This window comes from Mesocricetus auratus, unplaced genomic scaffold, assembly GCF_017639785.1.
Source record: "Mesocricetus auratus isolate SY011 unplaced genomic scaffold, BCM_Maur_2.0 Super-Scaffold_100013, whole genome shotgun sequence".
NCBI lineage: Eukaryota > Metazoa > Chordata > Mammalia > Rodentia > Cricetidae > Mesocricetus > Mesocricetus auratus.
The window spans coordinates 12,005,947-12,014,994 of record NW_024429196.1 but is presented as its reverse complement, the minus strand read 5'-3'; the positions used below and the strand labels follow the sequence as shown (position 1 = coordinate 12,014,994).

At 43.7% G+C, this 9,048-nt stretch overlaps 1 protein-coding gene and 1 long non-coding RNA gene across 2 annotated transcripts in view; one reads left to right on the top strand and one right to left on the bottom strand.

Annotated features, from left to right (window-relative positions):
- Positions 1-1,334: 1,334 nt before the first annotated feature.
- Positions 1,335-2,339, bottom strand: LOC121143496. Its single transcript, XR_005880703.1, has 2 exons — positions 1,936-2,339; positions 1,335-1,814 (listed from the first exon to the last, which is right to left on the bottom strand). It is a non-coding gene; the product is annotated as an uncharacterized LOC121143496 (long non-coding RNA).
- A 175-nt stretch (positions 2,340-2,514) lies between these two features.
- LOC101842645 (amyloid beta precursor protein binding family B member 1 interacting protein) overlaps positions 2,515-9,048 on the top strand; it is a 103,928-nt gene continuing 97,394 nt past the window's right edge. Inside the window, 1 exon segment of the mRNA XM_040755393.1 lies at positions 2,515-2,684. The gene's annotated coding sequence lies outside the window, so the exon portion shown is untranslated.

Here is a 9,048-nt window from a genome sequence, read left to right as displayed (position 1 = left end):
TGAGCCATCATGTGGTTGTTGGAAATTGAACTCAGGACCTCTGAAAGACCAGCTAGTGTTCTTAACCACTGAGCCATCTCTCTAGCTCCTTATTTTTCTTTCTGTGGCCAAAACTTATGTACTCCAGGCCACTCTTGAACCAACAGCACTCCTCCCTTAACCTCCCAAGTCCTGAGATCATAGGCTTGAGCAACACATTGAGTTCAGCTACCATCATTTTCAACCATTTCATATGAACTGTTGCCACAAACTACTAAGGGGGGAAATTAGTTTAAATCCATTCACAGTCTTCTCTCTCCCTCCTCCCTCCCTCCTTTTCTTCTATCTCTCTCTCTTCTTCCTCCCATCCAAATGTTTTTCCCAACAACTCACTGGTCTGTGTGTAGGCTTCTAGCATAAGTCAAACCAGCACCTGGCTGCTATATCCCTTCTACTAACTATCCATTGCAATTGCAATACAGCCCAAGTCCTCTGCACTGACCACAAGGTCCTGCTTGATCTGGCTTCTGCTCCCACTTTGTCCTCATCCACCACCGCTGGCCTCTTTCACTCTGCTCCAGCCCTGACACCTTCCTAACCTTCTGTTCTTCACTCAACACACTCCAGTGATCTTTTCTTGGAATGCTTCTCCAGCTTCTGAATGGCTGGTCCTTATCTTCTCATTGACCACTCTCCATTCTGTTGCTTGTTTTTGCTTTCTACTCCTCTCAGTGGTTTCCCATCTCATTCATATCTATCTTTATGACAACTTGCAGAGTGACACGTCATCTGGCCATCTTTTCCTCTGCAATCTTGTCTCCTTTCTTTTCTCCTCACCCTGCCCAAGGCACACTATTAGTAGTTCCATCACTGTTTTTACAGTAAGTCAAAGGATGTCCTAACTCAAGACTTTTAGAGGTGTCATCCCTGAAAGATAGTCTCATATAAAACTAATATCACTGGATCCTTCCTTCATTTAGGCCTGACTCAAGAGTCTCATAAGGTAGATCTTTTTCCATGAACCTAATTAGCATAGAAACCCTAACAGCACAACCATTACCTTTTATTTTCTCAAAAACCATTTCTCAGCATGTTAAATAAGCATATTGACTATTTTCTGCCAAGTAGAGTGTGCCGTCTAGCAAAGCAGTGATTGTTTTCAACACTGCTGTTTACATTGTTCATCGATAAGCAATATACAATTTCCTATTGAATACAGGAAATTAATTTATGTGAAATAAATTTATGTGTCTGATTTATGTCTTCATGTCTCCACCACTCTGCCCTACAGCAAAACCTTAAAGACACAGCTGTGTAGAGGAAAAGAGATTAATGCAATCACCATTTAAAAATCATAACCGATTTTAGTGTCTATATTTTCAAATCCACCCAAACACTTTGTCTCAGAAGTCACCAGTCAATCCTAGGTTATACAAACTATGGACAAACAAACAAAAACAAAAAAAGAACAAAAACCAGAAGCCTGTCATAGTGACACAGCCTTTAATCCCAGTATTCAGGAGGCAGAGGCAGGAGGATCTCTGTGTGTTCAAAACCAGCCTGATCTACATTGCAAGTTCTAGGACAGCCAGTGTGACTCAGTGACATCCTGAAAAAAAAAAAAAAAACAAAACATGGAGGACCTGTCCATTTGCATCAGAGGAGTTGCCAAGGAGATGACTGAGAACAGACCCCTGCTGAGTCCTTCCTCCACCTCCACCAAGGAAGACTCTGAGCTCTGGTCCAGTCCTCTGTCTTCCCTCACTGGATCATCCCCTGCCGAGCTGGCCCAGGAAGTATGGCGCAAAGGCTGGATAGAGGAAGTTCAGCGAGGGCTGCAGTAAAGACATAGAAGACTATTTATTGCAAAATAAGCTGGCCTCTTTACCTTCTGTGGAATTTACTGGACCAGGATTGATCCACGCGGTGTAAAAATAAAAGATACAGGAGACCGACCTCAACAGAAGCAGAGCCCTTTCATTAGAACAATGAAGGACTCTAGTCTTGGGGGGAAGTGGAGAGTGCCCAGAAGCTCAGGGGACTCGAGGGTTTCACAGGGCAGAAAGAGGAACTTTTGAGGTGGATGGTTCCCTCTTCACATATGTTCCCCTGAAGTCTCAAAGTTGTAAATACAACGGGAGTTGAGGTGTTGACTGGTCCAGTCCAGAGCGTCCCAGCCCCAAGCCCCAACTGCCTGCAGGTGTTATCAGCCGGTGAACTCTCCTGTAGGGAGTGTCTCAGCTAGCCTGAGACTTCGGTCGTTAAACCCTCAGACGAGGTTCTGGGCCTTAATCTTAGTCCTTATCTTATAGAGAACACAAGATGAGCATGGCTGAGAGAAGGAGCCGCTTTCCCTAACCTTAGTGCGGTAAGTGTTTCCTTCAAGGTGGGAGACAGGGGCTGGGGAAAGCGGCCTAAACTTGCCAAACTTGCAGAGTTCCAGAGGCGGGGCTTTGAGTCTGTCTGCTCGCAAGGGCTCTGCAGCACCTCGGTGCAAAGCCGCGAGTCTGCGCGGGGAGGGCAGGACTCACAGCACTTCCTCCCCGAGCCCACGTCCTCCGCTCCAGGCCAGCCCAGCCCAGGGTAGACAACCGTGCATCTCAGCTCAGCTCAGCCGGTGCGCTTCACAGCATCTTGGGGTCACCCGGTGCATCGCAGCTCAGCCCCGCGCTTCTGAGAGCAGCCACCGCACCCCAGCCGTCAAGGTAAGCAGCACCCCAACCCCGTGCGCCGCATCTCGGGGACATTCGGGCGGCCACTCTGCGTGTCCGGTGGGAGGGGACCCTCGCGGCACAGGTCCACGCACCGGCCACGTGAACTCGGGCTCCTCGTGCAGCCTGGAGGCTCCAGGTCCGGTGTACACCCCTTGCACTGGACCTGGGCCAGACCTGGGGTTCCCTCCTCTCCCCCACCCTGCATTCTGTTTCACCCTATTTAACGGATTTCCTGTTTAAGAAATGCTACCTGCCCCTCTTGCCCTGGGACCCCTGAACTGAGCTGGGCGTCTGAGACAAAACTTCCCCGGGAGCATTTTAGGGCACTGCCGCCATTAATCGCTAGTCTGAGACCTTTGAGAGTTGGTGGACTTCTTTTAAAACTTGAAGAAACTGTGATTCTGCTTTTTTGAAGATGATCTTTCCCTCCCAAGTGGTCTCCGTTTCTTTGTAAAATGTGGCGAGAATGAGTTTGAGTACCAGACACGGTAATTTAGTTTGGAGTCAAGATGCAGAAAATACTTTAAATCATGAAAGACAGAATGCTCTTGTATCCCCAAGAGCCCTGGTGCAGTCCGTCCCCCCTCGCCCCCCCCCCGCCCGGACCTCACCACGTGTACCTCTTCTTTTTCCCTGGAGAATGTATTTCACACCGTGGTGAAAGAGTGACATGTGTTTTCCTAGAGCCACTCAGCATCTCAGCTCAAAGAGGTTTTTGTGAAAAAGATGCCCAGTGAAAGAGAAAGGCAATGCAGAGAAGAAATGGTGGGTGGGTCTTCAGTATAAGAGTAGTGGGGGTCGGAGGAAGAACAGTGCTGATATTTCTAAAATCTGGGACTCCAAACTGAAACTTCAGAAAGGAAACCTTGGCTTTCAGACCAAACCAGGAGTTTTGCCTTGTGGGCCTTACACAGAAGCTTGAACCTTGAGAGGAATGCTGGCTAGCAAGATAGCAGGAGATAACAGGAATCCTGCAATGTCCCTCCAGGTGGTGTTTCCTGTCTGCTCAAAGATCTGCCTAAATGTCATCTTCAAACGAATAGTACTTAGTTTAAGCGTTCTTACAAATACGTGCGACTTTTCTGGTACTTGGTAGACTCGGGTTGTTTCTGCACATCTGATACTAACGAGTCAGGGATGGACTTAATTATGCTGTTTAAACCAGTAGTGAATGAAGTAATACCATGTAAGAATGGAGATGAACAGTGCTGTGAAGGGGGGTGGACTGCAGGTCGGCTGTGGAGCACATGCTGCATGAAGTTCCTGTGTTCAATACCAGAGGGAACAGGAGGGTATTCTGACAGACTGTAAGAGCTGAAATATAAACACTTTTGAGGGTTTTGTTTCTGAGAAATACCACTAACAAGCAAAGCAATTTCTGGTCTCTGTGTAAGTTGCCAGCATTCCATTCTATTGCATTTCAAAAGTCCAGAGTTACTATTTTTCAAGAAATGTAACTTTGAGATGTGCAGTTAATTGCACATAATATTTACTAGGCTTTGTAGCACCCACTACATTTTCTCTGAAGTTTTGTATTCTGAGAATGTGTACCAGCTCTCCCCTATAGCGTCACCTTATGTCACATGTAGATAAAAAGTTCTAGGTGTTTCACTATTACATGGTGAACAACTTATAAAGTTTATTGCCGTAAACATTTACGTTATGCTACTTTGATTTCTCAAAGATCAGAGTTTTTCTTTATTTCTATTTATTTGTAGTCCTTTTTTACTTCATTTTATCTATTTTGATAAGTAATCCTTTCAACAAATGTACAGGGTTTTTTTAGAATAAATTCAGTTTGTGTTCTATAATCTATCAGACCATAATATTACAGAACCTCATGAGTGGCCTTAGGAACTTTCAAAAATAGAATTAAAACAAAGTAGGACAAATATGAAACATTTCTGTCTCATTATACACATAACTGCAAGGCAATTTTGTGCAACATTTTGGATAATTTTGTGTGTGAGAAAAATTATATGTTACAGTTAAGTAGCTGGGTGCCTTCTCTCTGCGTTGGAGATGCTGAATAGATCTGTGTGGCAGGCCTGTGTTTGGACTGTGACATGTCACATGAGGTTAGGTCAAGCCTCAAGATGTTGCAACTTTTATTATTAGCATAATTGACATTTTCAGTGTAAAAATGTATCTGTTTTTATCAATTATCTCATCCCAAATGACAAGTCTCTTAAAGTTCAAGCATCGTATGACCTCAGATATAAAACATATATGAATTTAAGATTTAAAGGTGTTTGGTGGGGACACTGGTTGTACGCTGATGTTTATATTCTGAAGCATAGTTAGAGGCAACTTTATGCATCTGGGAAAACAGCCCATTTCTCTAAGGAAGAGAGGAGAGCGGCACTAAGATGCAAGGACACCTCCCTGCTCAGGAGCCTGCATTGTGCTTCTTGGTGGCAAGGTAGGGCCTGAGGACAGTGGGAGATTAGAGACTAGAACTGCCACCGCTACATCCCCACTTCCAAGCCAAATTCCGTCACCATAGTTACAGCTCAAGACATGCTTCCTGAATCAGTTCCACTTCTGGGGTACCAGCAAAATGTCTCAAGCTCCAAGACCCATTTTGTTCATTGGTCCCAATTCTAAGGTAGGAGGGGAGATAAAATACCACACTAGGCGATCAAACTTCTCAGTACAGTCACTGTAGCTTCAGTTCAGGACTCTATTTCCACACATTGACTATGAAACTGAATCACTAAGAACTGTATTATGAGACTTATTTCCTTCCTTCTATTTCAACTTGGGTTCCTTTTCGATCACCGTGTGGCAGTAGTACATAACACTTATCATGTCTTATTGAACTTAGAGTTTCATTATCTAAGTTCTTGAGACAAGAAGTTTCATATTTTGGATTCATATTTGGGGGTAAGGAATAGAATGTTTGCATATACTTGAGATATCACAAGGATCAATTATGAGCATGAAATTCATTTGTTTCATGCACTTTACACATGTAGTTGGATGGTACTTTATGCAATGTTGTAAATAATTTTATGCATGAAAGAGTTTATGTATGTATTTCAGTTAACAGGGATAATGCGTATTTCCCCCCTTGGGAAGGCTAAATAAATTCTGTGTTCTATGCCTATCTGTTTTTAATCTCTCTTTTTTTAATTTATGTGCATTGGTATTTTGCCTGCATGTATATCTGTATGAGGGTGTTGGGTACCCTGGAACTAAAGTTACAGCCATGAGCTGCCATGTGGGTGCTGGGAATTGAACCTGGACTTTCTGGAAGGACAGCAAGTGCTCTTAACCTCTGTGCTATGTCCCCAGCCCCCATGCCTATATTTTGACTCTGAATTGTAATGTGTGTAGTCAGCTGTGGAGTTTGCTGTTTGTGACTTCATGTTGGTGCTCCCAAATGTATCAGATTTTGGAAGATCTGGGATTTGAGGTTTTCAGAGTTAAGGATGTTTAACTTGTACTACTGTAATTCCTCTTTGTCACTGATGAAAGTACAGAGAGATTGAGAAATGTACATAGAGAGTAGCATGCAGAGCTGATACTGACCTGGGAAAGTCTGATAACAGCACCCTACATCAAACTCCAGGGCTCAGATAAGGGAAAAGATGAGTCCTCACCAAGCTTATAGTCTACAAGTGGGCAGAAAACCAGACAGATAATTCTGCGTGTGACTGAAGTTGTGTTCTGTGTAACCACATAGCAGGTCCCTACAGTAGACCAGAATGAGGCAGGAGGATGAATGAAGACAGCCAAACAGAACAAACCAACCATGACAAAGTTGCTTTGTTATTCATGGAAGACAAGAGAGATATCATCTTCAGTTTTAAAGTTATTGCTTTTATCTTTTGCAAAGTAATCTCCTTTCCTAATAGTATTTTATTCTTATCTTTATTATATCCAAATTCATCATAGTGGCCTTCTGGCTTGACTAAATCAACAAAGTAGTAAATCTAATCTTTTCTCTAACTCTATTGGAAGTCTTTCTGATTTGGTCTTATATCAGACTCATCAGAGATATGTCTGTGTGCTGGTAAGGAGATAAGTATTTAATTACATGGAAATTATGTTCCCACACAGTGGCTGAAAAATTTATGCCCAGGTAATGACATCCTATTAGGCTAGAGAGAAATAAAAGTTACACCAGAAGAAGTGAGCTGTGATGGGATATTTTCCCTTCATTTTTATTATGAAATTTTTATTATGAAAATTTTCATGTATACAAAAACTGACTATATATATGCATATATTATATATAATGGTGCATGTGCATACATGTATGTATATAGTCTCCTCAACACCTTATTACTTCGGGTATCATGTTTCTAAGGTCTAAATATGCCAGTTACCTAGAGCTGCCTAAGCCTCTCCCTTTCATATCAATTTCCCCTGACCATATATCCTAGTTAGGGCTACTATTGCTGTCATGACACACCATGATTAAAGCAACTTAAGGAAGAATTGGTTTATTTGACTCACACTTCCATATCACAGTTCATCACCAAAGGAAGTCAGGACAAGAACTCAAGCAGGGCAGTAACCGGAGGCAGAAGCTGACGCAGAGGCCATAGAGGAATGCTGCTTACTGTGTTGCTCCTCTTGGGCTTGCTTAGCCTTCTTTATTATAATAGAACCCAGAACCACCATCCCAGTGCACTAGTAACAAAAAATGTCCTACAGGCTTTCCTGCAGACTGATCTTATGGAGACATTTTCTCAATAGAGGTTCATTCCTCCCTCCTCTTAAATGACTACAGCTTGTGTCAAATTGACATAAAACTATCCCTTTGATCTGTCTCACACCAGCCACCAAGAGGTTGATCTGATGCCTTTTAGGTCTTTTCAACTTGCTTTGAATCTGGATCCCCTACTTCGCCCTCATTGCCCCACTCCTATACGAGGCTACTAGGGGCTCTTCAGGAAAGCCTCTCCTTGTTCCCGCCTCAAACCCCATCAAGCACTCGAACAGGCCTTGGCTAAAGCATCCACCTTGTCACCAATTCTTCCAAACCCTTCTTTCCGTTCCTCCATGCTCATCAGCGCCAGGCTCTGCCAGTGAGCAGGAGGTACCTACAATCCTGTGGCATATCTTTCTTAACAGCTAGATCTTGTTACAAAGGGGTGGCTACCCAGTCTGCACATCCTGACTTTTGCTGCCTTCATCATCCCAGAAGCTAGCAAAATTTCTTCATATGATCTATTAACTATGTATCCATATCATTCCAGCACACATCTCAGACGCCAAGCTTTCCTTACTTTATCATCCTCCCAGGTCCAAACCTTCCATGCCTAGCTTCCTGGCTCTGTCCTTGAACCCAACCCTATCCTCACCTCTGCCACTGTCCTTCCAAACCACACTGCCACTGTGCCTCAACTACCCCCACATTTACACAGAGATACTAAGTCTCTCTCTCAACCGCTTCCTGCACATTTTAGTTACCTCACTCACAGACCCCCCCAAGCCCCAATCTGGTCTCTACACAGGAGCCACCAAAATAACTTCCTATGCCTCCAGTTAGGCCATCATCTAGGGCCTCCCTAACTCCCACAACATACACCCTCGTCAAAGCAAAACTTCTAACCCTAGGTCCCATTTCCCAACAAGCTAAATTCATTGTCCTAAAACAAGCCCTAACACCGGCTAAAGATCTTTCGGTTATGATACAGTCAGACTCAAAATATGCATATAACATAATTCATTTGCATATTCTAATTTGGAGGGAAAGAGGCTTCCTCACCCAAAGGGGAACCCCAACCATCAATGCCTTCCTTGTCTAGGACCCTTTGGATGCTGCCCTTTGTTCTTCCAACACACCAATAATCCATCAAAAAGACTAATAGTCTCTCTCTCTCTCTCTCTCTCTCTCTCTCTCTCTCTCTCTCTCTCTCTCTCTCTCTCTCTCTCCCTCTCTTTCTCCCCCAAGCATATACTGATAAACTAGCCCAAGAAATAGCTCTCACATACCCGGACCTTCATCCCCCCTCTCCCTCTCTCTTTGCCTAGCATCTACCCCATCACTCACGTTCTTTCAGACATACACCCCTTGATTCATCCGTCTAATCAAACCCTAAGTTCTCCTCCAACCCAGAGACTGACAGCTCCTTAAAGCCTTGACAAACTCTTGTGATATTTGTCCAAAGAAAGTACCCCAACATCACCAAATTCCAGGCCCCCTGCCAGCCCATGGATTGGTAGATAGATTTCTCCCATATGCCCCCTATTAAGAGATACAGATATCTTAGTTATCATTGATACATTCTCTGTATAGGTAGAAGCATTTCCTACTACAATGAAAGGGTGCCCATATATTAATTACAAACCTTATTCCCTGGTTTGGTGTGCCAACCTCACTACAATCAGATAACAATCC